General features: G+C 40.4%; 1 protein-coding gene across 4 annotated transcripts in view; it reads left to right on the top strand.

The window, feature by feature from the left end:
• The window catches only part of LIMS1 (LIM zinc finger domain containing 1), a 161,975-nt gene that overhangs the window by 99,492 nt on the left and 34,846 nt on the right, over positions 1–27,637 (top strand). Inside the window, exon 1 of one of the 4 annotated variants that reach the window (XM_042981056.1) lies at positions 26,220–26,253. The exons of the other annotated variants lie outside the window; for them this stretch is intronic. The gene's annotated coding sequence lies outside the window, so the exon portion shown is untranslated. Of the gene's footprint in view, positions 1–26,219; positions 26,254–27,637 lie in introns of those variants that run through there. 4 annotated transcript variants of the gene reach the window in all.

The raw sequence follows: 27,637 nt of genomic DNA, 5'->3' as shown, positions 1-27,637 counted from the left end.
GGAAACCAGAGAGTAGAATGGTCGTTACCAAGGCCTGTGGGCTGGGGGTGTTGAGCAGATGTTTTAAGGGTACAAACTTGCAACTAGTAGCTAAATAAGTCCTGGAAATCTAATGCCCAACATAATGATTATAGTGAACAATACCGTATTCAACACTTCAGAATTGCTAAGAGACTAGATGGCAACTATTCTCAACACAAAAAGGAAATGATAATTATGTGCCATGGTAAAGATGTTAGCTAAAGCTACCTTAGCAATGATACCACAATATACAAATATATCAAACCAACAGGTTAGGTTGGCTTCTTCAAACTTCTACAGTGTCACATATCTCAATTATATGAATGTTTCTAAAATAGTATAATCCACAAGTATTTATATTGTAATAATTGGCTTTACAGGCATACCCCTCCTCATCCTGCTCACTTTACCTGTCCCTCTCCTGTGCTCCTCGCCGTTAGTAGAGGATTCTCCAAAGCCAGAGGCCTGGCCTTATTTCTGTTGCATCCCTAGCATCTACCATAGTACCTAGGAGGTCATCACTGTCCAGTATCTATTCCTCACTTGATGAGTGAAGAAATTAGAAACTAAACAGGCTTAGAGGTACCTCTTATATCTTCCAAAGCATCATGGTCAAAAAGATCATGGTCATTTTGTTTTTCAGTAGTTTGGGGAAACTTATTTTCTAAAGGGGAATATATTTTCCTCTTTATCACCTAAAATATTTCTATATAGTTTAGAGACTAGATGCTGAAGTTAAAAATAGCAATGTTAGTGAAAGGAATAATTAAAAAGTGAAAAGTCTTTAGATAAGGATCCCTTTTCTGTTTCTCTGTACAGCTGAGAGACATTTAGGAATGAACCTCAACTTCAGAATCAATTTGTGAATCTGTTGTCAATAAACATAAAATTTTCTCAATGATTTGCTATCACAATTAAATGCCAACATTTTAATCATCATAATTGCTTTCCTATAGCTTCAAAAATACACATAAAACCTTAAAGTATCAGTTATAAATCACTTATAAAAACAAAAAAAATAGCAGTTGACTAACAATTGCACTTTACCTACATTATTTGGATAGATGCTATTAAAATGAAACCATATTACTTATATTGTATATATTTACATATAAAAATATACATTTTGAAAACATAACCACTTATTGTGTATCTGTGAGACCCAGTTTAATTCTGTGATTAAAACAGGCTTTGAGGGGTGCCTGGGTAGCTTGTAGATTGAGCAGCTGACTTTTTATTTCACCCAGAGTCTGCTTGAGATTCTCTCTGCTCCTCTCCCCTGCTCACGCTCGCACTCTCTCTCACTCGCTTGTTTAAAAAAATAAGTTTTGAATGTGAATATTCTTTTATAGAATATCTACTTTTAGGGGTGCCTGAATGGCTCAGTTGAGTGTCCAACTCTTGATTTTGGCTGTAGTCATGATCTCATGGTTCTTGAGTTGGAGCCCTACATCAACTCTGCTCTAACAGTGTGGAGCATGCTTTGGAAACTCTCTCTCTCCCTCTCTCTGACCCCCCCCCCCCCCGTTCGTGTGCATGCTTTCTCCCTCACTCTCTCTCTCTCCTGTGCACGTGCTCTTTCTCTCAAAAATAAATAAACAACAACAACAAAAAGAATACCTGGGGCGCCTTGGTGGCTCAGTATCCGACTTTGGCTCAGGTGCTGACAGCTCGGAGCCTGGGGCCTGCTTCGTTCGGCTTGTGTCTCCTCTCTCTGCCCCTCCCCCACTTGTGCTCGCTCACTCACTCTCTGTCTCTCTCAAAAATAAATAAATGTAAAAAAAAAATTTAAAAAAAGAATACCTGCTTTTAGAAGTAAATACTGAATATGTTTTCAAATAAATATATGACTCCTTAAGTCTTTTTAAGGCCATGTTGGTTTCCTAGAGCTGTTCCACAAACTGGGTGGCTTCAAACGGCAGGTTTACTGTCTCACAGTTCTGAAGACTAGAAGTCAGAAATCAGTGTGTCAGCAGGACCACATTCCCTCTGAAACCTGAAAGAGAGAATCCTCTTCTAGCTTCTGGCATTTGCTGGCGTTGCTTACTTACTGTTGGCTTGTAGATGGCATCACTCTAATCTCTGCCTCTTTTATAACATGGCTGTCTTCTCCATATGTCCATGTCTTCACACAGTGTTCTCCCCATGGGTGTGTCATATCTCTGTGTCTCCTCTCCTCTTTGTGTAAGTACACCAATCATCTTAATTTGTATCTTAACTATATCTGCAAAGACTCTATTTCAAATAAGATCCTGTTCAGGGTACCAGGAGTTAGGATGTCAGTGTATCTTTTTACAGTTTGTTTATTTATTTTTGAGAGAAAGAGAAAGAGTTTACTAGGGAGGGCAGAGAAAGGGGCGGGGGGGGGGAGAGAGAGAGAGAATCCCAAGCAGGCTCCTAACTGTCAGCATGGAGCCCGACATGGGGGCTCAAACTCACAAACTGTTAGATCATAATCTGAGCCGAAATCAAGAATTGGACACTTAACCAAGCACCCCATCAACGTATCTTTTCAGGAGACAGAATTCAATCCACAGTAGCAGTCTGTTCATAGAGTGTATATAAAGATTAAAAATCAATCTCGTGTGCAGTTTTTTAAGAAACAGCTTTCTTGAGGTTGAACTAATGAACCTCAATGAAGTGCACAATTTTAATGTGCAGTTGATCAATTTTGACAAGTAAACACAGTGATACTTTTACCACAGTCAAAATAATGAGCACACTCATCATCCCAGAGCTTCCCTCTCTCTCCCTTCCCTGCATCCCCAGGAACTTTGATCTGCTTTTTGTCATTCTAGATTACTTTAGATTCTTAAGAATTTCAGGTGAATAGAATCATACGATAATGTGCTCTTTGTTTTGATTTGGCTTTTTAACTCAGCATACTTATTTTGAGATCCATCCATGTTATTGCCTATATCAGCAGTCCCTTCCATTGTGTCTTTGAGTGATGTTCCATTTTATGGGTAAGTTATAATCTGTTTAGACAGTTGCTTGCTGGTTGACATTTGAGTTGGTTCCAGTTTTGGGCTATTACAAATAAAGCTGCTGTGAACATTCTTGTACAAGTCCTTGTAAGGACATATTCTTTCATTTCTCTTGGGTAGAATGACTGGTTGTTAGGTAGGTTATGTATATTACATTTTTTGAGAAATATCTAAACTGCTTTCCAAAGAGAGTGTACCCATTTCCACCAACAGTGGTTGAGGGTTCTGTTTTCTCCACATCCTCACCAACACTTGGTTTCATAATTTTTTTTTTAATTTTAGCCATTTGGGGGTGTGTAGTGGTGTCCTTTGTGGCTTTAATTTGCATTTTCCTAATGACTCATGTAGTTGAGTATATGTTCATTTGCTTATTTGCAATCTATGTATCTTTGGCAAAACGTTCAGTTTTTTGCCTATCTTTTATTGGGGTATTTCTTACTGGTATTAAGTTTTCACAGTGTTTATATATTCTACATACAAGTCTTGTCATACATATTTTGCAAATGTCTCCTCCCACTGTGTGGCTTGTCCTCTCATTTTTATAAGTGTCTTTTGAAAAGCAAAAGGGTTTTTTTGATACTTTATTGATTTTTTTGTTTTTGAAGTTTGTGCTTTCTGTGTCCTATTTAAAATCTTTCCCAAACCCACAGTAAGATTATTAATACATATGTCTCATATAAATATAAACTCATTAATTATTTTTAAAAACCGTCATGGCCTTTCATACCATTTAGTGCTTTTCTGGCTATGTGGTAAGTGCGTCACAGCCTCAGTGAATCTTCACAATAATCCTGTGAGGTGCAGAGTATTTCCCCTTTTCACAGAGAAGGGAAAGGACTCTTAGAGACACATGATTTGTAATTTGGGCAATTGGGATTTGAACACAGGGCTGTACCCATTTGTGTCTTGTGTTCAAAGTGTGAGCTCTTAACCACAGAACTTAGGCTTCATTTAGGTTTTAGGGTAAGATTTCTTATGTGGAAGTTTTGAATATACGTGACCATATCTTAAAAGTTAAAAATTTACCATTGAACGTGAAAGTAAACGTTAACCTCCTGTGCTCGCCTGTAAGTAATAAGATCAAAACAAAAATAGAAATTTTATGCCTCCTTTTCACAGATATTTGTCAGAGAAAATATCCAGGTTTAAAAAGCTAAAAATATTACATTTGTATGTCATAATGAATATATTCCTTTTTTTTTTTTTTAAAGTAGGCTCCATGCCCAATGTGGGGCTTGAATTCACAATCCTGAGATTGAGAGTCACGTGTTCTACCAACTGAGCCAGCCAGGTGCCCCATAATGAATATATTCCTTAAAATTAAAATTGAACATCATAAAAATATCCAAGTTTTTATCTTGCCAACAATATTGTACTCCTGCCTCTGGCAGCCAGAGTGTGAAGGGAACCAGACTGAGATAGGAAGCTACAATGAATCATTGCGTGTAGGATGTTGACTTATGTTTGACAGTTTCTGCTGCCAACTTTAGTTTTTAATTCTGACATACAGAATTTGTTGGAACAAAACTGAAATTCTACAGTGTTTTGGAAAATTTCAATAATATTTCCAAGTGCTGGAAGATACATTGTTTGTTTCATGGTTAGAACTAATAACAACAATCTTGGGAGTATCTGATATAAACTGACATAAAAGTATTTTATTTTATTTTTTTATTTGTAATTTAACTTTATTTTTTATTTTTTAAAATTTACATCCAAATTAGTTAGTATATAGTGAAGCAATGATTTCAGAAGTAGATTCCTTAGTGCCCCTTACCCATTTAGCCCATCCCCCCTTCCACAACCCTTCCACTAACCCTCAGTTCTCCATATTTATGAGTCTCTTATGTTTTATCCCCCTTCCTGTTTTTATATTATTTCTGCTTCCCTTCCCTTATGTTCATCTGTTCTGTGTCTTAAAGTCCTCATATGAGTGAAGTCATATATTTGTCTTTTTCTGACTAATTTCACTTAGCAAAATACCCTCTAGTTCCACCCACATAGTTACAAATGGCAAGATTTAATTCTTTATGATTGCCGGGTAATACTCCATTGTCTATATATACCACCTCTCCTCTATCCATTCATTCCATTGGTGGACATTTGGGCTCTTTCCATACTTTGGCTATTGTTGATAGTGCTGCTGTAAACATGGGGGTGCATGTGTCCCCTCAAAACAGCACACCTGGACAGACAGGTATTTTAAACATGAGGTTTTATAAAAGTGTAGCCAGTTTAAAAGATAACAGTTTTCCTGGATCTAGAATCATTGTTTCTGTGACAGACAACAAATACTTTTAAAATGGATTCAACTGAAAATAGTAGCTATTTTTTAGCACCATTTGTAGTTTTGGTTCTTCTTAATATAATGTTTTCTTTTTCTTTCTTTCTTTCTTTCTTTCTTTCTTTCTTTCTTTCTTTCTTTCTTTCTTTCTTTCTTAATGTTTATCTCTGCGAGAGAGAGAGCAGGAGTGGGAGAGGAGCAGAGAGAGAGGGAGATACAGAATCAGAAGCAGACTCCATGCTCTGAACTGTCAGCACAAGTCCCGATTCGGGGCTCGAACTCACAAACTGTGAGATCATGACCTGAGCTGAAGTCAGACGCTCAACCGACCGAGCCATCCAGATGCCCCTATAATGTTCTTTATTTAAAGGATATATTGCTAGGTTGTGAGTTTCCCATGTTAGTAGGTAAAATGTATTTGTCTAGGCATTCTTGGTTCAGTCTACATTTATTAAGGTCTGACTCTGTGCCAGGGAAATGGGGATATGAAGTTGATTAAACCATTCATTATCTACTAACATGGAACTTTGTATATGGTGGAAAAACAGACACACAGAGATAATTAAAAGATAGCTGGAGGAATGGCCATGATGCTATAGGATCAGAGTGCATTGGGGGCACCTGGATGGCTCAGTCAGTTAAGCGTCCAACTTCAGCTCAGGTCATGATCTCACAGCTTGTGGGTTCGAGCCTTGTGTCAGACCCTATGCTGACAGCTCAGAGCCTGGAGCCTGCTTCGGATTCTTATCTCCCTCTTTCTCTGCTTTTCCCCCACTCGTTCTCTCTCTCTCTCTCTCTCTCTCTCTCTCTCTCAAAAATAAATAAACATTAAAAAAAAAAGGATCAGAGTGCATTAGCTACCTATTACTGAATAACAAATCACCCCTAAACTTAAGGGCACCTGGAGTCGGCACACTTTTTTGTAAAGGGCCAGATAATATTTTAGGCTTTGCACACTATACATTCTGTGCCACAGCTACTCAACTCTGCTGTTGTAATATGAACACCGCTGTAGAAGATGCGTAAATGAATGAGTGTAGCTCTTTGTGTTACAATAAAACTTCACCTACAAAAGCAGACAGTGAGCCACATTTGGCCTGTGGGTACGGATTTACTGACTAGAGGCTTAAAACAGTGAACCTTTGTTATCCCACAGTTTCTGTGAGCAAGGAATCCAGATGCATCTTAGTTCATTGAATTCAGCTCAGGATCTTTTGTGGTATTGCTGTTGAGCTTTCAGTCAGGGCTGTAGTCTTCTCAAGACTCAAATGGATGAGAGGGAGAGAGCTCAAGAATGGCAACCACAGTCTTTATATAGACAAATCTTGGAAATGACTTACCAGTTTTGCTGTAATGCCTTCATTAAAAGCAAGTTAGTAAGTCCAGTCTACACTGAAGAACAGGGGATTACACAAAAGTGTGACTACTATTAAAGAAAAACAGGGGCACCCCAGTTGGTTAAGCAACTGACTTCTCAGTCATGATCTCACGGTTTGTGGTTTTGGGCCCTGCATCCCGGTCTGTGCTGATAGCTCAGAGCCTGGAGCCTGCTTTGGATTCTGTATCTCTTGCTCTCTCTCTGCCTCCCCCCCCCCCCCCCTCAAAAATGAATAAACATTTTAAAAATTAAAAAAAAAGAAAAACAACATCCAGTGACACCTATTACAAAACAATAAGGCAGACTATTCAGGATCAAGATAGATATAGGGACCACTGCAGTGAGCTTCCTGGTGGGGGAGATTGATGAGGGCTGAACTCCCAAGTACACCAATGAAAAGTGGGGTTTATAGCCAGGGAGCAGAGTAGGGGTCAGTGGATGGAGAATTACTGAGAAGAAACATCAGAGGTAAGGGGGCATTCTGGCAAAACTGACCTAACAGGATTCTTGCTAAAGGCAGGCCAGGTGAGCAGACATCACCTGGGGGGTGGTAGTGTTACGGAACCAGGCTGGAACGCTGGCGGAAAAAACAAGTGGCACTCGGATATCTTGGTGGATTGGAGATTTATTGTACACCGGTGGGCTCAGAGGAGACTTTCTCCAAAGATCTGAGCCTGGAATGCAAGTGGGGAGGGTAATTTGTAGCCGACAGCCTCCATATCTGTGGAGGTTTTCGCGTGCACAGCAAACAAAGGAAGAAGAAACCGGAGGAGGGGTCTCTAAGCTAGAAACCAGAGTTTGTTTTAGTCCAATCAGCCATCTTTGGTGTACTTTATCCACTTCTCTAACAGTAGAGGATGAGGAATTTAATTAGTTGGAGAGATTGAGCAGATCTCAAGGGTGGGAGGTTACAGTCACACTGACCTAAGAGAAATATTGATGAAGTCAGGTCAGGGGAACAGACATCATCTGGGGAATGATGGAGGGTGAAGAACCTTGTTAGTTGGAGAGACTGAGTAGATCTCAAGGGTGGGAGGTTAAATTACTCTGATTCTGGCTGTGGAAACTCAAAAGTCAGGGCCCAGTAAGAAAGAGCTTAAAAGAGCATGGTTGGAGTTCATCAAGGAGAGAATCTTTGTCAGTTCCAAGAGGCGGGGTCTCCAGGGTTATCCTCTGGGCTGCCTGCCACAAAGGGGTGGACTGTGCCACTTAACTCAGCCTGGGGAACCTGGAAAGAATGAAGTCAGGGTACTCAGGACCAGTTGTGTATGATGCATAGAGAATAAGAACACCAAGTCAGTCAAATGTTAAATGTTGTTAAATCAGCCCTCTGTTTCTCTTCATTCACAATCCTTATATATATATATATATGTCTCTGAATCATCTCATATCCGTCATTGGCCCTGTCCATTGAGATCTGCTTGTACCTTTGTGAATGAATGAAGCACTATGCCTGCCTTCCATGTTTTCTTCCCATCCTGCTGTGTCATCCCCGATTTCACGCTCCATTCACTGCTTTGTTTGTTGAATGAAGACAGAGGGAATCCATGAAAGAAAGTAGCATGTCGAACTTGTATGAAGCTAGTCCTATTAGACATTTTCATGTGTTCTCTTGCTTAATCCTGCCTTTGCACAATCAATGAAGGGCAAGACTGCAGGAGAGCAGAATTCTTCATCCCCAAGCTCGCTGCTTCTCGTCACCCCTGCCCACCCGGTGCCACGTGCCCCACTATCCCATAGGATACAGTCTAGCTTCTGTCACTGTCAGTTGTACATGCATCTAGGCTCCTTTGCTAAACTAAGATGTCTGAAGGCAAAGCTGTGCATTGATCATTTGTTAGGGATTTGTACTCCCCCCCCCCCCATTTTTTTCCTTCACAGTGGTTTCTACGTAATACTCATAAGAGTTCACTGAGTTGTAGGAATAAATGAAAATCATGGTAGCTTGTTGTCAACTTTGTGGTTCCTTGTATTCCCTCCTATCAGCTTGGTCACCTAGACCTTATGGTCACACATCACTGATCCAGAGCCCTTCCTTAGGTTACGTTTTCCCTCTCTGGCAGCAGCCTTTATCCGGTCATCCCTCTCATACAATCCATAGTAAGTAGTGAGTCTCTTCGCTGTACTGCTAGCTGGCAGGGAGGAAGTAAGTGTCTGTTGTGGGAGGGAGGCCCACCTCACAATCCCAAGGCTGTCACTATAAATCAAGTTACTTTGCCTTTACTTCTTTTTGAATTTGTATAGCAGTAATACTTCCTTCTTAAAACTTTCTCCTTCATTCATCTCCCCAATGCTGCCTTTTCTTAGTTTTCCTACTAGTTAACTGCTTCTTTTCGAGTTCTCATTTGTTGTTGCCCTTGCTAGTGTTTCCGAAAGCTCTTCAGTATTCATGGTGTCAGATATCATCTATGTAAAGGTAACTGTCAGATCCAGGCTGGGAGTAGTTTCTAACTCACTTTGTGACCAGCACAATTTAAACTACTAGATGTTCAGGGGTGCCTGGGTGGCTGAGTCGGTTAAGTGTCCAACTTCAGTTTATGTCACGATCTTGCGGTTTATGAGTTCAGGCCCACATCCAGCTCTGTGCTGACAGCCTAGAGCCTGGAGCCTGCTTCGGTTTCTGTATCTCCCTCTCTCTCTGCCCCTCCACTGCTCACGCTGTTTCTCAAAAATAAATAAATGTTAAACTACTAGATGTTCAGTTAATATTTGTGAATAAATGAAATGGACTATGAGAGCATTGTATTAGGTCATTCATTGAAGAGATTGTAAAATCAGAGTAGAATATTTTGGTTTTTCTTTCCAAACTAAATATGAAGCCATTACAAGACATAAGTGAGGCTTTTAAAAACATGACTGTTTGTTTTATGCTTTAAAAACAAAACAAAACAAAAAATGTTTCTGGGGCACCTGGGTCTCAGTCACTTGGGCCTCCAACTTTGGCTCATGTCATGATCTCACAGTTCATAAGTTTGAGCCCCGCGTTGGGGGCTCTCTGCTGTCAGCCTGGAGCCTGCTTCCTATCCTCTGTCTCGTTCTCTCTCTGACCCTCCCCTGCTCATATGTGCCCTCGCTCTCTCTCTTTCTCTCTCTCTCTCTCTCTCTCTCTCTTAAAATAAATGAACAATGTTTTTGTTATTGAAGTACAGTCAGTATACAAGATATTGTAAGAGTTCAGATGTATGACACAGTGATTCGACAATCATATACATAACCAATGCTCACCACATTAAGAGTAGTCACCATCTGTCAGAATACAGTGTTATTACAGTATTATTGATTATATCCCCTATGCTGTACTTTTCATCTCTGTGATGTATTTTATAACTGGGTGTTTGTACCTCTTAATTCCCTTCACTTATTTCACCCATTCCCCTCTCTCCTCTCCTCTAGCAACCATCATTTTGTTCTCTGTATTTATGTAGTCTGTTTCTGTTTTTTATTCGTTTGTTTTTTAGGTTCCACATGTAAGTGAAATTACATGGTATTTATCTTTTCTGCCTTACTTTACATAGCAAATACACTGTAGGTTCATCCATGTTATCACAAATGGCAAGATTTCATTCTTTTAATAGCTGAGTAATATTTCATTGTAAATATACATACAACATCTCTCTCTCTTTTTTTTTTTAAGTAAACTCTACCTCCAGCATGAGGCTTAAACTTACAACCTTGAAATCAAGAGTTACATGCTTGAGGCACGTGGGTGGCTCAGTCGGTTAAGCATCTGACTCTTGGTTTCAGCTCAGGTCATGATCTTGCAGTTTCATGGGTTTGAGCCCCATGTCAGGCTCTGCACAGGCAGCACAGAGTCGGCTTGGGATTCTGTCTCTCTCCCTCCCTCTCTGCCCCTCCCCAACTTGCACTGTCTCTGTCTCCCTCAAAATAAATAAGTAAACTTAAAAAAAAAGTTGCTTGCTCATACCACATTTTTATCATTCATCTATCATGGGCACTTAGGTTGTGTCCGTATCTTACTTACTATAAATAGTGCTGCAGTAAACCTAGGGGTGCATATATATGTTTTTTAAACTAATGTTTTTGTTTTCTTTGGGCAAATACCCAGTAGTGGAATTCCTAGGTCATTTGGTATTTTTTGAGGAACCTCCATATTGTTTCCTGTAATGACTGCACCAGTTTACATTCCCACCAACAATGCATGAGAGTTCCCTTTTCTCCACATCTTTGCCAACAATTGTTATTTCTTGTGTTTTTTTTCTTGTTATTTTTTTCTTGTTAACAGTAACAATTGTTATTTCTTGTTGTGTTTATTTATTCATTTAAGTAATCTCTACACCCAATGTGGGGCTCGAACTCACGACCCTGAGATCAAGAGTTGCATGCTCTTCTGACTGAGCCAGCCAGGGACTCCTCTTGTCTTCTTTTTTGTTTTTAATATTTATTTATTTTTGGGAGAGAGAGACAGAGACAGAGAGAGCAGGGGAGGGGCAGAGAGGGGTGGGGGAGACACAGAATCTGAAGCAGGCTCCAGGCTCTGAACTGTCAGCACAGAGCCTGACATGGGGCTTTAATCCACTGAGCCACCCAGGTGCCCTATCCTCTTGTCTTTTTAATAACTGATGTTCTGACTGGTGTGAAGTGATATCACAATGTGGTTTTGATTTGCATTTCCCTGATGTGTAGTGAGATTGAGCATCTTTTCATATGTTTGTTGGCCACCTGATTGTCTTCTGTGGGAACACGTCTGTTGGATTTTGATAGGTTTTGTGGCCACTGTAACCAATTCTGCAATTTAGCAGATTACTGCTGTCACCTTTGTACATCTTTGTATTGCCATCTGCTATTATAACAACTTAAAGAAGGCATTGTCAAATGGTACTGAGATTAAATGGTACATTTCATTATCAAAATTCTGTTTAGGAGTTATAGAAATGAAAAAAATGATAGTATTATGGGGAAGAAGTATGAGTGTGCATGGACCTAGAACTGGGCCACAGCTTATATGCAGGCTGCTCATTTGGAATGTTTCAGCCATGTTTGAAGGGAAAAAGAAGGAGTTACAAGATTGTTTCCAGGGAAGATGCTTCTCTGTGAATGAACTTAGGGTGGTCTTCTGAGCTATATAGCGAGAACTAAAGACTGAGATTGATCTACTCAGTCACCAGTTAAAACTGGTATATACCAGTAAGTTAACTTTCACTCATAATAGAAGTGGTAAAATATCAGACCATTTCAGAAAACTGGTCAATGTTTTTAGAGCTTCTGATTTTCACAGGAATGGACCAAAAAAACAAAAACAGGTATCTGAAAATCTCAGAAAGAAGTTGAAGTTCCAGTCAGAAGCTTTTTAAAAAAATCATCTTTTCCAGACAGGATGTCCCTGGGCACTGTGGTGTGTAGAACAAAAGCAGTGATGCTCTGTGGAAGTGATGAGAAGGGAAGGGGTGGGATGGCTAGACCGGATTCTTTTCCTGAACCTTCCCCCAGTCCTTTGGCAGCTGCTGAGGTATCTCAGTATGATTTGAAAACTAGTGGAGGACAGTCTACCCCCACTTACGAGTCCCACAACCCAGGGATCATGACCTGAACCAAAATCAAGAGTCAGATGCTCAACAGAATGAGCCACTCAGGTGCCCCAAGAATCTGTAATTTTGAAATGGTAGTAGGTAGAACTCAAGCATCTCTATAATGAGCCTCCTTCACAATTTACTATGCTGTATTACATCCCTGTAGGGGAAATAGAGCTTGAATATATACATTATGGTTATATGCTGAAGAATTTATGGATCAAATGATATGATGTATGGAATTTGCTTCAAAATATTTTATGGTTGAAGAATAGATAAAACAAATTGGTCACAGTTTAATAACTTTTGGCATTGAGCTGGATATGAGGGGATTCATTTTATTTTCCCCACTAGTTTAATATGTGTTTGAAATCTTCAGTAGAGTTTATAATTTTTTGATATGTATCATGATGAGTGGCACAATTTTAACCTTTCCCTCATATGTGACACATTATAATTTAACACTTGCTGGGCTTATCAGTAGTTTGCCTTACCCAACATCTATAACGATAGTCTGTCAGTCACTTGCCTGTCAGTGTCATATAAACCAACCAGGTTTCAGCATTTGTGGCTCTGGTATGTGTAATTTGGAGGTTGATGGGAGGAGGAGAGTGGAAAGAGATAGGAGCCCCTTACCTTTCCCGAGGAGGTCTACCTGTGGTAATTATTAAGCCTTTCTCAATTTGTATCGAAAGAGATTACTGAACATCTCATTGACTGTTCTTACCTCCATGGCAGAGAGAGATTTGTTTCATCTGTGGGACAATTTACGTTTACTTTGAAAATAAGAGCTTGGCTTATGGACTGTGGGCCATTATAGTTTAGAGTCTGGGGTAGCAGAGACTACATCCAATATCTGGTATCACCACTTAGTAATTGACTTTTACGAGTCACTTATTTTTAGGAGCTTGAGTTTCTCCATTTGCCAACTGAATATGATTGATAAAAAGAAAAGGTGTTTTGATATTAACAGATTTAGAGTTATTCAAGGAGGAATTGTTGTATTTCGTTTTGAATATCAAATGACTGGACACTTTCCATTTTTACTATTTGGGAAGACACATCTGTTAGCAAAGCTGAACATTAGTTTCTCTGTGCTTCCTGAGTACCTATGTTAGTAATTTGTTGGAATTCTGCTATGGTCTCTCCTTGCAAGACACCTTGTTAAAAATTAAGTGCTGGAGCCACTTAACATGTGCAAGATTCTCAGAAACTATGACAAAATCAAGAAAGAATACCCAAAGGAGCATGTACTCAGAATTCTCATGGTTCAGGACAGTTTGTTCTTTCTCTGCAAGGCAGTGCCAGACCTTAGGGCACAAAATGATGTTTAGGGTCAAATGAATGGTAAATGAGCTGCAGAAAAGCCTCTGGCTTCTTTCTGTGCCTTTTGAGTCTTGAAAAATATAAGAGGGAATGCAAATGTTACAAAAGAACCAAAATGTAGATCATGGCCTGTCTGAAACTGCTTCTACAGAGCTAAGTGTGACCTCCTGGGGTTCTGACCTCTGGGCTGTGTGATAATGACTCCAGCTGTCTGCATTTACATGGAAACATTCAATAAAAGGGAAGGTAAACTGGCTTGTTCATATGTGTTTATATAGGCAGTTTACCTAGAGGCAATCTGTACCTGCATAGCAAGTATATAGATTGATTTCTGGATGAGAAAACACATTGCTTTATGAGCCATTATAATATTGAGCACTGATTGTATTTGTGCTCATGATAATAAACTGTGCCATGTGATTTTTCCCCCTCATCCCTTCCCACTCTGTCCCTGAAAGCCTTCATGCATCCCATATGACTCTTAAATGTTTATCATGACAGCAGTGTAAAATTTGGATTTTGTCCTTTTAAAATATTAACTGTTGTTCTGTCCCTTTGCTTTTGCTAGCATCTTTTTTTTTTTTAATTTTTTTTTAATGTTTATTTATTTTTGAGAGAGACAGAGTGTGAGCAGGCGAGGGGCAAAGAGAGAGGGAGACACAGAATCAAAGCAGGCTCCAGGCTCTGAGCTGTCAGCACAGAGCCCGACGCGGGGCTTGAACCCACCAACTGTGAAATCATGACCTGAGCCGAAGTCAGACACTTAACCGACTGAGCCACCCGGGCACCCCCCCTTTGCTAGCATCTTAACATAGTGATTAATTTGATGTTTGCTTTTCATTTATCCTTTCAATACAGAACTATTTCCTTTATTTCAGAGCAATTTTATCTAAAAGGATAAAACTGTCTCTTGAAATAATGGTGATCATTTGTCTCTACTTGTTTGCAATATCGTTATCTGTGGAAGAGTAGAAATGACTGCCACTTTTAATAGAGGCAGATCATTGATTTTTGATGCAACATCACAGATACAATCACTTGAGGGCTAGACAGCTCTTTTACTTATATTCAGACCATATGGTTTTATTAGTTTATGTGGACCATTCTCAGCATTTCATCATTTGATTTGCTTTCCTACTAGATTCCAAGCTGTTTAAGAACTCAAGTATTTTGCTCTATTTTTCCAGCTTAGAATTTGACCTGGTACCAAGTTAGTTTTGATGACATTTTGCTTCCTTATTTATGCCATGAGAAGAGATCGTTCTGTTTTATGCGTTGCTATGGTTAAAGATTTATATAGACATTGTCATCCCAGTACACATTTGCTGTCCTAAACTAAAATCCTTGGTGTCAGTTCTGTTTATAAGAGGATTAGAGCAAGGAGTCTCCATGCCCTATAGTCAGGAAGGTTTAAGTTTTGTTTAATATTATTTAAGCAATTACATATTAAAAGACAACACACACACCAGCATGTGCAGGTGTGTAAGCCTCAATGGTAAAAGTCACTAAAATAGTCTTTGCAAGCTCTGTGGTGTTGTTTCTCTCCCCACGCCTTTTCCCTGATTTTTTTTTCTTGCACGTTGTTCTTTAGAAACAATATTTCTGGAAGGTTTGTAGTTGGGGTGGAAACTGGATGGTGGCTCTGGCCTCTTTGTGGCAAGAGAGGCCATGCTCCAGAAGGAGGAGGGAGGAGCAGTGTCCTCAAAGAGTCCTGCAAGAATGGGAAGGGAAAGCAGGCTGAACAGCTACAGCCCTTGTGAAGTTGGTCTGTCACTAGCCTGTTTAAGGTTGCAGATGACGGCCACCAGGATGTCTGTAAAGGGAAGGGAAAGAAGGCCCACAGGGCTGGTCTGCTCCCTGTCGTGCCACCTGCTGCCATGTTTCGTGACTCAGAGTTTGTCAGTTCAGCTTTTGTATGTATGGGGACTGAAAGAAGGTAGATGAAGAGGAAACAGAACCGATAATAATAAGGTAATGTATCATCCCTTAAAAGCGCATTTTTATGACAGAAGTTGTTTAGAATATTACTATATCACATTTTAGATTTTGCCCGATCTCTCCTCAGAAAATGAAGCTGAGAATCCTGGCATAGGCCTTGGAGCCCTCAAGGGGCTGACTTTCAGGCTCTCCTGGAACTGTGCTTTCTGGCTGTGCCCACAAACAGGCTTTTGGTGTGACCATACCTGCAGAGATGCAATGCAAGTCACTGCTAAGTGGTGTGCATGGTCCTTTCCACCACAAGTATTCTGAAATTGAGGGACTGTTTAGGAAGCAGGCTGCTGCTTAGTTATTACACACCAGGACTGTCATGACAGGAAGGGAAACAGGAATTGCTATGACCAAGGAAACTTGTATAGCACTGACATGAAGTAGCACAGAATACCCCACAACCAAGTGTTCTGGTACATAGTAAGTGCCCAGGAAGCTTGCAGTTCTTATCATCAGCCTCCTTACGGTCTTGAAGATGTTTAGTAAGTGAGAGCTTACTAAAGGTTAATAAAGGCTCCTTTATTCTCCTCTTTTGTTTCTTGAAGACTGAAACAGAAGTGTGTCCCTTGTTTGCCTCTTTCCTTGGTTAATACCTAGCGTGAAAATATAAGAACCCAGGTTGACTGGTCCCCAGACATGCCCCTGGTACCAGAGAGTGATCACAGGAAGGGATTTATGCTCTGTACTAGGTTGGGGGGGAGGAGGGGAGTGCCATATACTCTTGCCCTGAGTTGAACCTTGAGTCCATTTGTGGCCTCTGGCTTGGAGACACAAAGAGTGAGGTCGACTGTCTTGAATTCTTATCTAGCTGGCCATTTTATTATGCTGGACTTTTATTTTATAATCCACTCCTCCCTTCCCTTTCTAGTTTCAAACACAAATCCAGTTGTTTTAAGTGAGACAGATGCCTCACATTGGATAAAGGACCTGATGAGGTCTAAGAACAATCAATTAAAGAGTCCTGATTTTGTCCTCTCATATCAGCTGTGGTTCAGTCTGGATCCAGTCAGGAGAGAAACGCCACACAGTATACTAAAACCTTGGATTGCAAGTAACTTGTTCTGCGAGTGTTCTGTAAGAGCAAACATTTCTAATAAATTTTAACTTGATAAATGAGTGATGTCTTGGAATACGCCTAAGTACATGATGCCAAACATCACATGATCACAACTGTACCAGTGGTTCTTGAAATTTGCTTTGATATACAAGTGCTTTGGATTACAAGCATGTTTCTGGAAAGAATTGTGCTCACAAACCAAGGTTTTACTGTAATTTGAATGAGGAAGGTTTCACAAAAAGATAAAAAGAGTTATTAACTCCAGTAAAGGTTTGCAGTAGTAAGAGGTTGACTAGTAAGAAGCAGAGAGAAGGCTAAGAGTGTGGGAATAGCACCTCTAAGCAGCGAAGAGCCCTCCTCCCCACGCAGGACTCACCGCAGATGGGAATAGCAGAGCAGTTGCTACAGTGCTGCCGCAGTGAAACATATGTTGCTAGAAACCTGAACTTGTAGGAGACTCTCCCTGCAGGGTGCCACAAGGCTCTCTACTACAGAAGTGCTAAGAATGGGAGCGGTGGGCAGTGTAGTGGTTGGAGAGGCAGGGCTGGGTGGTCAGTGTGCTGTGGGCTGCCACACGCTGCAGGAGCCAGAGGCCCCCCCTGCTGCAGAACCACCAGGCATTGCCACCAGGAAAGCTGCTTGCCACTCACTGCTTCTGGCTGCCATGCACATGTGAGCTGGGCACTGAAGAAACTGTATGTGCTGCCAGAGGCTGGACCTGAGAAAGCCCTGCCCCCACCTGCTGAGCTTGCCAGGAGCTGCATGCAAAACCCTTTCCTCCAGTCAGTGTCTCCAGCGCCCTCTGCTGAAAGGCCTCCGGGCCAGCAGGCTGCGGAGAAAGCACTTTCCCATCATCAGCACACCAAAGATATTCCAGTAATCTTCCATCAGGAAATGAGGAATCTGTCTGCAGTCATAATGATCATACCTTTATGTTATTACTGCTGGATTCATAGAGTATGTCTCCTTGAGAAGAGGTAAAGGAACTGAACATGAAGCTTCCTACCTAACCTTGTAAACTGCTTTCAAAAACCCAGACTTAATTCTGTGACAGAGAATAGTAAGCTCCATGGGGAAAGAGAAGAGCTGAGGACAGGAGGCAGAAAAAGAGGAGGAACATGCCAAAGACACCTGGGAGAAACTGAAGCTCAACCCGTGTACTAGGTAGCCTTACAATGACACCACCAGGTGCTCAGGCCTCCTGTGACCTTACATCATTTCCACATCTTTTGATTATACATATGGGAAACTGTAAGTCATGGTAGCTAAAGCAGTTCCTTGTCTTTCTATATGAACTTCACAGAATTTGAAGTTAAAAGAGAAGAATTACCTTTTTAAAGTTAGCCAAATAATTTTCAGTTCTTCTCTTTAATTCTGTCCAATATTTTCAAATGTTGTTTAATGTAACAAAATATACGTGAAAACATGTTCTGTGTTAAAAATAAATAAAACAACTGAAAATGAAAGATGTAGATTTAAGTTTGAAAGGGTTGTTTTACCTTGAGTACAGTGTGGGTTTTTTTCTGTCCTTCCTTACTGAAATTCTCATGGTTTTCTTTTACCTTATCACTCGTGTGAAGCTTATTCACAGAGTAAAAACTCCCATTGACTTCCTGTCCCATCTTAACTGAAGGTCAGTTCAGTGAGACATCCCAGCTGAGTCAGAACTAAAATAAGAATGTAATTTAGAGCCAGAAAGTTGGATGCTGATGGCCACTCCAGCCATATAAGGTGCCCATGGATTCACTGAGGGATTTCCCTGGTAAGCTGGACATTCTTTTAGTCAACACTCTTAGCTAAAAATACTGTTCTGTATTTGAAATAAAAGCCTTTCTCAAATTCATCTATTTTGGTCAGGACACAATGTATCATTTTAAAAAGATGTTTGGGGTGAGAATATGTGTTAGTGGGTCACCATACAAGTAACAGGGAGAAATGATTTGGATAATGGAGGAGCTGCTACAGAGACATTTTCCAGTGAGGATGTTTAAAAAATCAGAGAAAAATTGCCTAACCTATGAAAGAGGATTTTAAGAAAGTTTTTTCAGTTGACCAAACACTCTGCTTACTGAGCAACCATGGGGATCTAGCGAGAGAAAGTTTATTAGAAAGCTTATAGGTTTCAGACTGCAGTGATGATATCTTGTTAAGAGAGTTCTCTTTACTGACAAGAAAATGTCACGCTGAAGTACATACTGATGCTACACTGAGTTGTCTTGGGTTTCTGGGGATGGTGGTGGCTTACCAGCACCTCCGTAGCTCTGTTGTATAGCAACTTTTCACAAAAGGGCCACTTTGATTATTGCCTACTAAGAGGGTGCTTGATATGAAGACTCCATGGAAATTTTCACACTAAAGGGCTCATGGTGTTCTTGAGAGAAGAACCATCTTTGCAGTGTAGAAAACAATGTGGAATCGACTGAAATCTTACCCACTTGAGCACTTGTACATGCTAAACAATTTAGTACAGGCTAGAATGCTCACAGGAGGCTTCTTAGAGAAGACCTTGAATAGAAATTTGAGGACTGGGCAAGTTTTGGATAAGCAGAAAGCAGGGGAAAAGGGGGCAGTAGTATTCATCCAAAGAACTTTATGTCCTTTCAGGTTTGTGTCTTTTTATGTCCAGTACTAGGTATGTTTGATACTATTAAAGATAATTCTGAACAATCACTATGCAACAGTCTTGCCCTTATTTACAATCATGTGTATATATGTATTTTACAAGGAATAGAGATCAACATATTGCAGTGCTTCTCTCTAGATGGCAGGTCTTCTAGATGAGTGGGTCTTCTGTGCCTTTTATAAATGTTCTGTAACAAGCTATGTTGCTTAGGGGCTGATGGGGGTGGAGAAATTCAACTTGCCAAACAAAACAGTGCAACCCAGTGATCCTGTCTCAGAGTGCTCACACTTCCATACACATGGGGCTTCCGGAAGCTGAGGTTGCCCGTTCACGTCCTTTGTTAGTTTTCTGTTATTACTGATTTTGCCTTGTTGCCACATCTTCTGCCACTTTCCCGATCTAGTTTTGAATTTTTTTAATGTTCGTTTATTTTTTGAGAGAGAGACAGAGTGTGAGCAGGAGAGCAGAGTGTGAGCAGCAGAAAGAAAGGGAGACAGAATTCGAAAGAAACAGGGAGACAGAAGCAGGCTCCAGGCTCTGAGCTGTCTGCACAGAGCCTGATGTGGGGCTCGAACTCACAAAGTAGGAGATCATGACCTGAGCCGAAGTCGGACACTCAGCTGACTAAGCCACTCTGGTGTTCCCCCTCCCAGATCTAGTTTTGTATCTTTCCTTCTCTAGTGGGTTGCTCTGTGGGATGGGAGTGTCATCATTACTGCAAAGACAGGGTGGCTGGATGCAGGCAGCATGTCAGCACTGTTACATCTGTACCCAGGAGAGAAGTGTGTCACGAACTGTCTTGAACTCTGTTGGTTTTTCTCTGCACGTGGTCCAGAATGTCTCTTAATAAAGTAGACCTGTCAGCATCAGAGTGTAAGGGTTAAATTGTAGTGTAGGGCTAACGCATAGCTTGAGAGATAACAGCTTTATGTTGACACTGTAGCTTGAAAAATAACAGCTTTGTTCTGACCCTGAAGGTCAAGAGATAACAGCCTTGCTTTACTCTTGTAAATTACTCTTGGTACTCTGGAAAATCTACTCTTGTAAATCAGGCTTCACCAACAAAGGAAACAAAAGTTCACAGAAAAGAGCATCACGGGCAAGGTCAAGGAGATCCACTGGTTGCAACTTAGGGGCAGAAAGTCTAAAATAGTCACCTCATCCGGCAACCGTTTCTGACTCATCTGGGAACTGTTTCTCTGTTCTATTCCCAGGTAATGATAAAACTATGTGATCAGCTTTAAAAACTCTGTACCCCGGCTGTTCGGGGCCGCACTCTGATCAAGAGTGTTGGTCCTGATTGGTTGGCCTTGCCTCTCATTGCAATAAACTTTGTTGTGACTGTCACTGGTGCCTGTAGCATTCTGTTTCAGGAGTCGTGTGGATGCAACAAGAGTGTCATGGAGAAAGGGGAGAACACTGTGAGTTCTCATTCCTGCATCTTCCCCAGGCTCCCTGTGTCCTCTACATGCTGAAGTTTGTGGATGGGTTGGTTGGGTAACGTTGGAAAACTTCTAGAGATTGTCCAGAGAGAAGTACTTCCCAAGAAGTAGTCCACTAAGTAGGTTGTTAATACTTATTAAATTTGTTAAGATTGAGAAACTGAACTATAATTTGCGATAATTTGTGCCTGTTGCAGGCAGAGTATTTCTGAGCTGCAGAGCACCTTTGGGACCTGTCTTGTGCCACAGAATCCTCAGGGTATGGAGGAGAGCCTGTGGCAGCTGTCTGCCTGATGGCTCCTGAGTAGTTGATTCCTCTGTTGTGGGCTTCAAGAATAAAACCAGGGCCCTTCCAGACACCAGAGAAAGAATTTTTACCTCACCCACTTTCACTGGAAACAGTGTATTTTTTGATTTTAGGACTGAAAGTGTGCCTGCTAGTGTGCTTCTTGGAAATTTTCAACCAGATACTGTTTCACTCATTTTCCTTTACAGGGATATAAATACACTTCTTCAAATATCACAACATTTGGGGTGCTCTAAATCTTCTGTCTTCAACAGCACAGAGCTCTTTTAGGTGAATTTCATTTCAGACGGTGTTACAATCACATGCAAATAGCTTTCTCTTCTGGAGTCCCAGCCTCAGGATCTCTGCTGGACTGCTCTGAGTACTTGGGATGAGCAGGAGGTCCTTTAAGTCTGTTCTTTCCTCCTGGTAGGTGATAACAGTGTTCACTTAGTCTCTTCAGTTCTTTCTAAAGTACAGTAACAAAGCTAAAGATGTTCTCTGCTTTGATTGTAATAATCAGTAATCAGCACCTGTGCGGGCAGGTAACAACGCCTTTCTTCTTTGAAGTTAGTTGAAAACACATCTTATTTCTTTCTCACTCTCTTGCCCCTGTTGTAATAAATGCTCTCTTTTTGCTTGTGCAATTCAGAATTAGGAAACAATTTTAACAGACAAGAAAAATGCTATGTTAATTGCAACTCCTGTATCCTTTCTGGCCAGCCGACCTTTGTCTCTTTCCTCATTGACTGTTGAAAGAAGACACAGTGCATTTGTCCTGGTCTCTGGGAAATGAGAAAGAACTTTCCAGCTCCATTATCTTCACTTGCATGTCACGATTGTTGTGTTTTTAATAGTAGGGGGAAAATCAGATTAAATTTTCCATTTAAGTAGAATAGAGAATCACAGTGAAAATAATTCATTTCGTCATATGGTAACTTAACCAGGCTGTCTCAACAATTTCAATACCCCAGTATTCATGGAAGCCTTTTTTGTTTTGTTTTGCTTTTGTTTTTAACGTTTATTCACTTTTGAGAGATGGAGAGACAGAGAGAGAGACTGAGAGTGCTAGCGAACATGAGTCCAGGAGGGGCAAAGAGAGAGGGAAACACAGAATCCGAAGCAGGCTCCAGGCTCTGAGCTGTCAGCACAGAGCCCGACTTGGGACTCAAACTCACGAACCGCGAGATCATGACCTGAGCTTAAGTCAGACACTTAACTGACTGAGCCACCCATGCACCCCAACATGGAAGCCTTTGATTAAAGTTGAAGAAGCTACATTCTAGGAGTTGTTATTGCCAAGTGCTTGGTTAGCCATCCACATCTTCACATCTGTCTATGGAATGGTGTAAAACATGTAAATAGCACTGCCTTTTTTTTTTTCTGTATTCAAGTCCTGTGTTTTAGAAGCAATTGGTCAAAATGTTCAGCTTCAATTTTAAAAACCACATAGATGAGCTACGTATCTGGTAGTGATATACATAGTTCAATTGTTGCTATCTGAGAGAATTTTAATTTTAAAATTCCAGTTATTAAAAAGTTGGTGTTTAATTCTGGCAACCATGCTCATGATTGTATCTAGGATTTAAGTATTTGAGCTCCTGGATATAGCTGCAATATTTTTGTGTGATGTCCCTCAGTCAGTTATTTATCTCGGGCTAGGCAGTATGTCAGGGGTGGAGTTTGGGCTGAAATCATGGAGCTCGCTGGACTGGTAGGGTCTGAAGCACGGCAGCACTCTTTACTGAACACTGGAGTGGTCAGCTTAACATAAGATATGTTGTGTGTAGTTTAGCATCTAACAGACTGTTACATGCACTCCACCAGGGTCCTAGATCCTACCTGCTGTGGTCTGAATGTTCATGTCCCCTCAAAATTCATATGCCAAAATCCTAACCCCCAAAGGTGATGGTATTGGTGGGTGGGGCTTTTAGGAGGTGCTTCGGTCATGAGGGTGGAGCCTTCATGAATGGGATTAGTGCCCTTAAAAAAGAGGTCTCACAGAGCTCCCCAGCCCTAGCCACCATGTAAGAACACCGGTGAGAGGATATGAACGAGGAAGAGGGGAGGAGGGCTCTTACCAGAACCTGAACATGCTGGCACCTTGACCTTGTACTTTGAGCCTCTAACACTGTCAGAAATAAATTTCTGCTGTTTATAAGCCACCCAGTCTGTGGTATTTTGTTATAGCAGCCCAAATGGACAAAAACACAGCACAGTAGATCGCTCACAGATGATCAAAAAATGTTGAGTGTAGGAAATATGAGTCTGTCTACTCTGGATGGATTTAAGGGATGTTTAGGGTTCAGACATGTCCTGTAGGGTCTCCCATAGACCGTAGTCATAGTCCATAGGCCATAGTCAGGTTATAGAACCTTTTGGGAAGAACGCTTAAGGAATCATGGGCCTCAGGAAACCCTAGTTCTTCAGCAGAAGCCACCTAACAGGCCCACTATTCAGACAAAACTGGCTTTTGGGTATTTTTTTTAAACAGCCTCCTGCCCTGTTTCAAAGACTATTTTGATGCCACTGAGGTGGCAGTAGTACTTTCCATCAAAAGCATTCAGGTAAATATTTTTCTCATTGTTACAAACACAATCTAAAAAGATTGTTTGCATTTCTTAGACATTATTAAGTGCCAAAAATGGATTAAAAGTAACAAAATGCCTGGATATAAAACTTAAGCAGTGGTGTTTATTTGGCCTGAAATGACCTCCATGTCCTCTTGGAAAAATAACCATGCATTTCTCTTAGCTGTGTTCTGTTCTGTTATTAGCTTATAGCTGGAAAAGAAGTGATTGACCAGCCGATTCCCCTTTGCAGTCCTTTTGGGTGAATAGTACCACCTGACCTTGCAGTGGCCTCATAGTTACTGATCCTTACTCAGATACAGGGGTGCACAGACAGCCCTTTTCACTCAGCATCTCCTTATATGCTTGAATAATGGAGAATCGATGGATATCCATATATCGTTTGCCTAAGGACATTGTATACTCATAGAAACAGGCTGTGACTTGTATTCACTTGTTTATTCATTTGGCAGGCACTTCTCAGATACCCCTTAGGCCTGTTGCATTGTGAGCACATAGGAAAAGTTCCATATGTTCAGACATGATGTAAAATAATGAGGATAAGCAAACAGTAGAATAATGTGAGCAATTCCTTTTTAAGAAGCGACAGACCTTAATGGAAAAGCTGCTAAAGGAAGAGTAGCCCATTGCCACTAGCCCCTACAAACCAGACCTCATTCACACTTTCGGGGGCAGGCACGCTAAGCCTTCCTTGTTGGCTTTGACCCTCACTGTGTCACTTCCTTTGTTGCTTCAGTAGAAGTAGCATGTATAAGGTTCAGGGAATTTCTATGCAAGAATCAACTGGTCAGAGTCTTTTCCTCCCAGGGACAGGCTCATAGAAAGGAGATGTGGGATAGATCATTGGCTCTGTCCTGCTCCATGTTTTCCTTCTTTAAAACTTCAGCCTCCCTTCTCCCTTGCAGCTGTCAGTTCAGATATTCCTTGGTGATAAAAGAAAGGAAAGGAGGAAAGAATGAGATGTGGCAAAACTGTAAACAAAGAGACAGAGCCACAAGTCTCTCAGCATCCATTTAAATAGTCATACTGATTGATTAAATAGTTTAAAAATATTAACATTGTACATGATACCTTTGATCATAAAACTGACTCATACTAAGGTGACTTCTATTAAAGTTTGGATTTACTGTTTGGGTATTTGCTATGTGCCAAGCACCCTCATTAACATAGTCCCAGCTGGAAGTAGAGGAAACCAGAAAAAATAGAAGGTTTCCTACCTGCTTTACCTTAACACGGTATTTTTTAGATAGCATAATTTGAAGAGATAAGGGAAGTTTTACTAAATTTCCAGCACTAATCTGATTTAGCAGAAAGACACCATGGAACTGACTTAGTTGAAGGTGTGGAGCAATTATTAAATTATCAATTAATAATTATTTAATTATATTAATAATTATAATCACTGTAGTTGTCATTTTATATATCTCTATAGTCTTTGAATTTTTTTCCCAAATGTATTATTTTTCCCTTCTTGTCAATACAGTTATCTGGTAGACTGAAATTTGACTTATTTTTTGTGCTTATCTGCACATATATATATGTATATATATATATATGCATATATATATATATGTATATATATATATATGCATATATATATATATATATATATATATATATATAGACTTACTACATATACATAATAAAAAGTTATGCCTGCACACCTGTTAGAACAGCTACAACTAAAAATAATGGTAGCACCGGGGCACCTGGGTGGCTCATTCAGTTAAGCGTCTTGGCTCAGGTCATTTTCTTACAGTTTGTGAGTTTGAGCCCAACATCGGGCTCTGTGCTGACAGCATGTAGCCTGCTTGGGATTCTGCCTCTTCCTGTCTCTCTGCCCCTACTCCTCAAAATAAATAAACTTAAAAAATAATAATAATGGTAGCACCAAATACTGGTGAAGATGTGGAGAAATTGACTCTCTCGTATATTACTGAGTTAAAGTGCTATAACCACTCTAAGAAAATAGTTTGGGGAGGGTACTGGATGGCTCAGTCAGTTAAGTGTCGAACTCTCGATTTCGGCTCATGATCTCACAGTTCGTGCGTGAGACTGAGCCCACATCAGGCTCTGCGCTAACAGCGCTGAGCCTGCTTGGACCGTCTCTCTCTGCCCCTCCCCTGTAAATTAGGTAGGTAGGTAGGTAGGTAGGTAGGTAGGTAGATAGATATAGATAGATAGATGGATAGATACAAACAATAGTTTGGAAGTTTCTTAAACATATTGAATGTACATTTATCGTATAACTCAGCAATTCCACCCTTGGACATTTATCCCAGAGATATGAAAATGTTTATTCACACAGGAACTGATATAGCTTTATTTACAGTAGCCCAAAACTTGTATTCACTTGTTTATTCATTTGGCAGGCACTTCTCAGATACCCCTTAGGCCTGTTGCATTGTGAGCACATAGGAAAAGTTCCATATGTTCAGACATGATGTCTGAACCTTCACTGGTTGAATGGTTAAACAAACTATGGTATGTCCATACCATGGACAGCAATAAAAAGTTACACACTGTTGATATATATTAACAACTTGGATCGATATTATGCTGAGTACAAAAAGCCAGCCTTTGAAAGGTTACATACTATTATGATTCCATGGAGCTGTCTTAGTTTGGTTGGCTATGACAAAAATATCATAGACTGTATGGCTTAAACAACAAATATTTATTTCCCAAGGGTCTGGAGGCTGCGAAGTTCAAGATCAAGGTACCAACAGATCCAGTGTCTGGTGAGGACCCACAATTTTTTTTTTAATGTTTATTTATTTTTGAGAGACAAAGAGAGCTTAAGTTGGGGAGGAGCAGACAGAGAGGGAGATACAGAATCTGAAGCAGGCTCCAGGCTCTGAGCTGTCAGCAGAGCCTGACACTGGGTTTGAACTCACGAACCATGAGATCATGACCTGAGCCAAAGTCAGATGCTCAACCGACTGAGCCATCCACATTTTGCTACCTTTGGCTATATCCTCACATGGCAGATAGAGAATGATCTGTGTCTCTTCCTCTTCTTAAAGGATGTTAATCCCATAATGAGGGATTAATGCTCTGCTCTTGACCTAATTTAATCCTAATTACCTCCCAAAGGTCCCACCTCCAAATACCTACATTTGGGATTAGGCTTTCAACATATGAATTTTGGAGGGACACAAACATTCAGTCCATAGCAGTAACATTCTCCAAATTATAATGACATAAATGAAAAACAGACTAGTGGTTCCCAAGGGCTAAGAGATGGCAAGGTGTGGAGAAGGTGAGTGTGACTATCAGAGATAATATGAAAGAGATCTTTGTGGTGACAGTATTGTGCTGTATCTTGATTAGGGGCAGTGCCAAGGTGGTAAAATGACATATATGTAATGTATATACACACCTTGTGTTAATGTCAGATTCCTGGTTTTGACATTGGACTGTAATCACATAAAGTAACCATTGGAGAAACTACGTAAAGGATATGAAGAACTTCTCTGTACAATTTTTATAACTTCCTGTGACTATAATTATTTCAAAATAAAAAGTTAGAACTTGATGGCAGATCTTCCACATTATCTTTAATTCCTTAGCAGGTAAGAGTCTTCATTGTGTCTGTTCATGAACCGAATAGTGTGTGTTCACTATTAGCTTTTTTTCATAGTTCTGCTTTTCTGTCTAGTAAATATAAGATTAATTCTTATGAAGTTAATAAGATAGTTACATTTTTAGATCTTCTGACTCAAAGTGTTTAGCAGACTGGTAGCTAAATTGCTGTCTCACTGTTTTCATGGTTTGCCAGATGAAGTAGATGGATTATTAACCCTAGTTCATTCAACAAATAATTACACACACCTGCCAAGTGGTGGCTTCTCTTGATGATGCTGGGGCATAGGCATGAACAAAACAAAGTTCCTACATTCCTGGAGGTTACATTTCTAGCATGTGAAGTGAGATGAAAAGAACATAGAAAACTTATCCTCAGATCCCCTGGAAACTGAACTGAAGGAAAGGGAAATCTCTAGGACCTACTTCAGCGTCCTGCCCTTAGGTTGGTATTGCCAATAGCATTACCTCAGTGGGCAGAATATTTGGATTTAATGATGTTTCTGGTAGGAAAATGAACATGATTTGCAATCATTGTAC

This window comes from Panthera tigris, chromosome A3 (genome assembly GCF_018350195.1).
Source record: "Panthera tigris isolate Pti1 chromosome A3, P.tigris_Pti1_mat1.1, whole genome shotgun sequence".
Taxonomy (NCBI): domain Eukaryota; kingdom Metazoa; phylum Chordata; class Mammalia; order Carnivora; family Felidae; genus Panthera; species Panthera tigris.
Note: the sequence above shows the minus strand (reverse complement) of the source record. Positions and strands in the feature narration are given on the sequence as shown.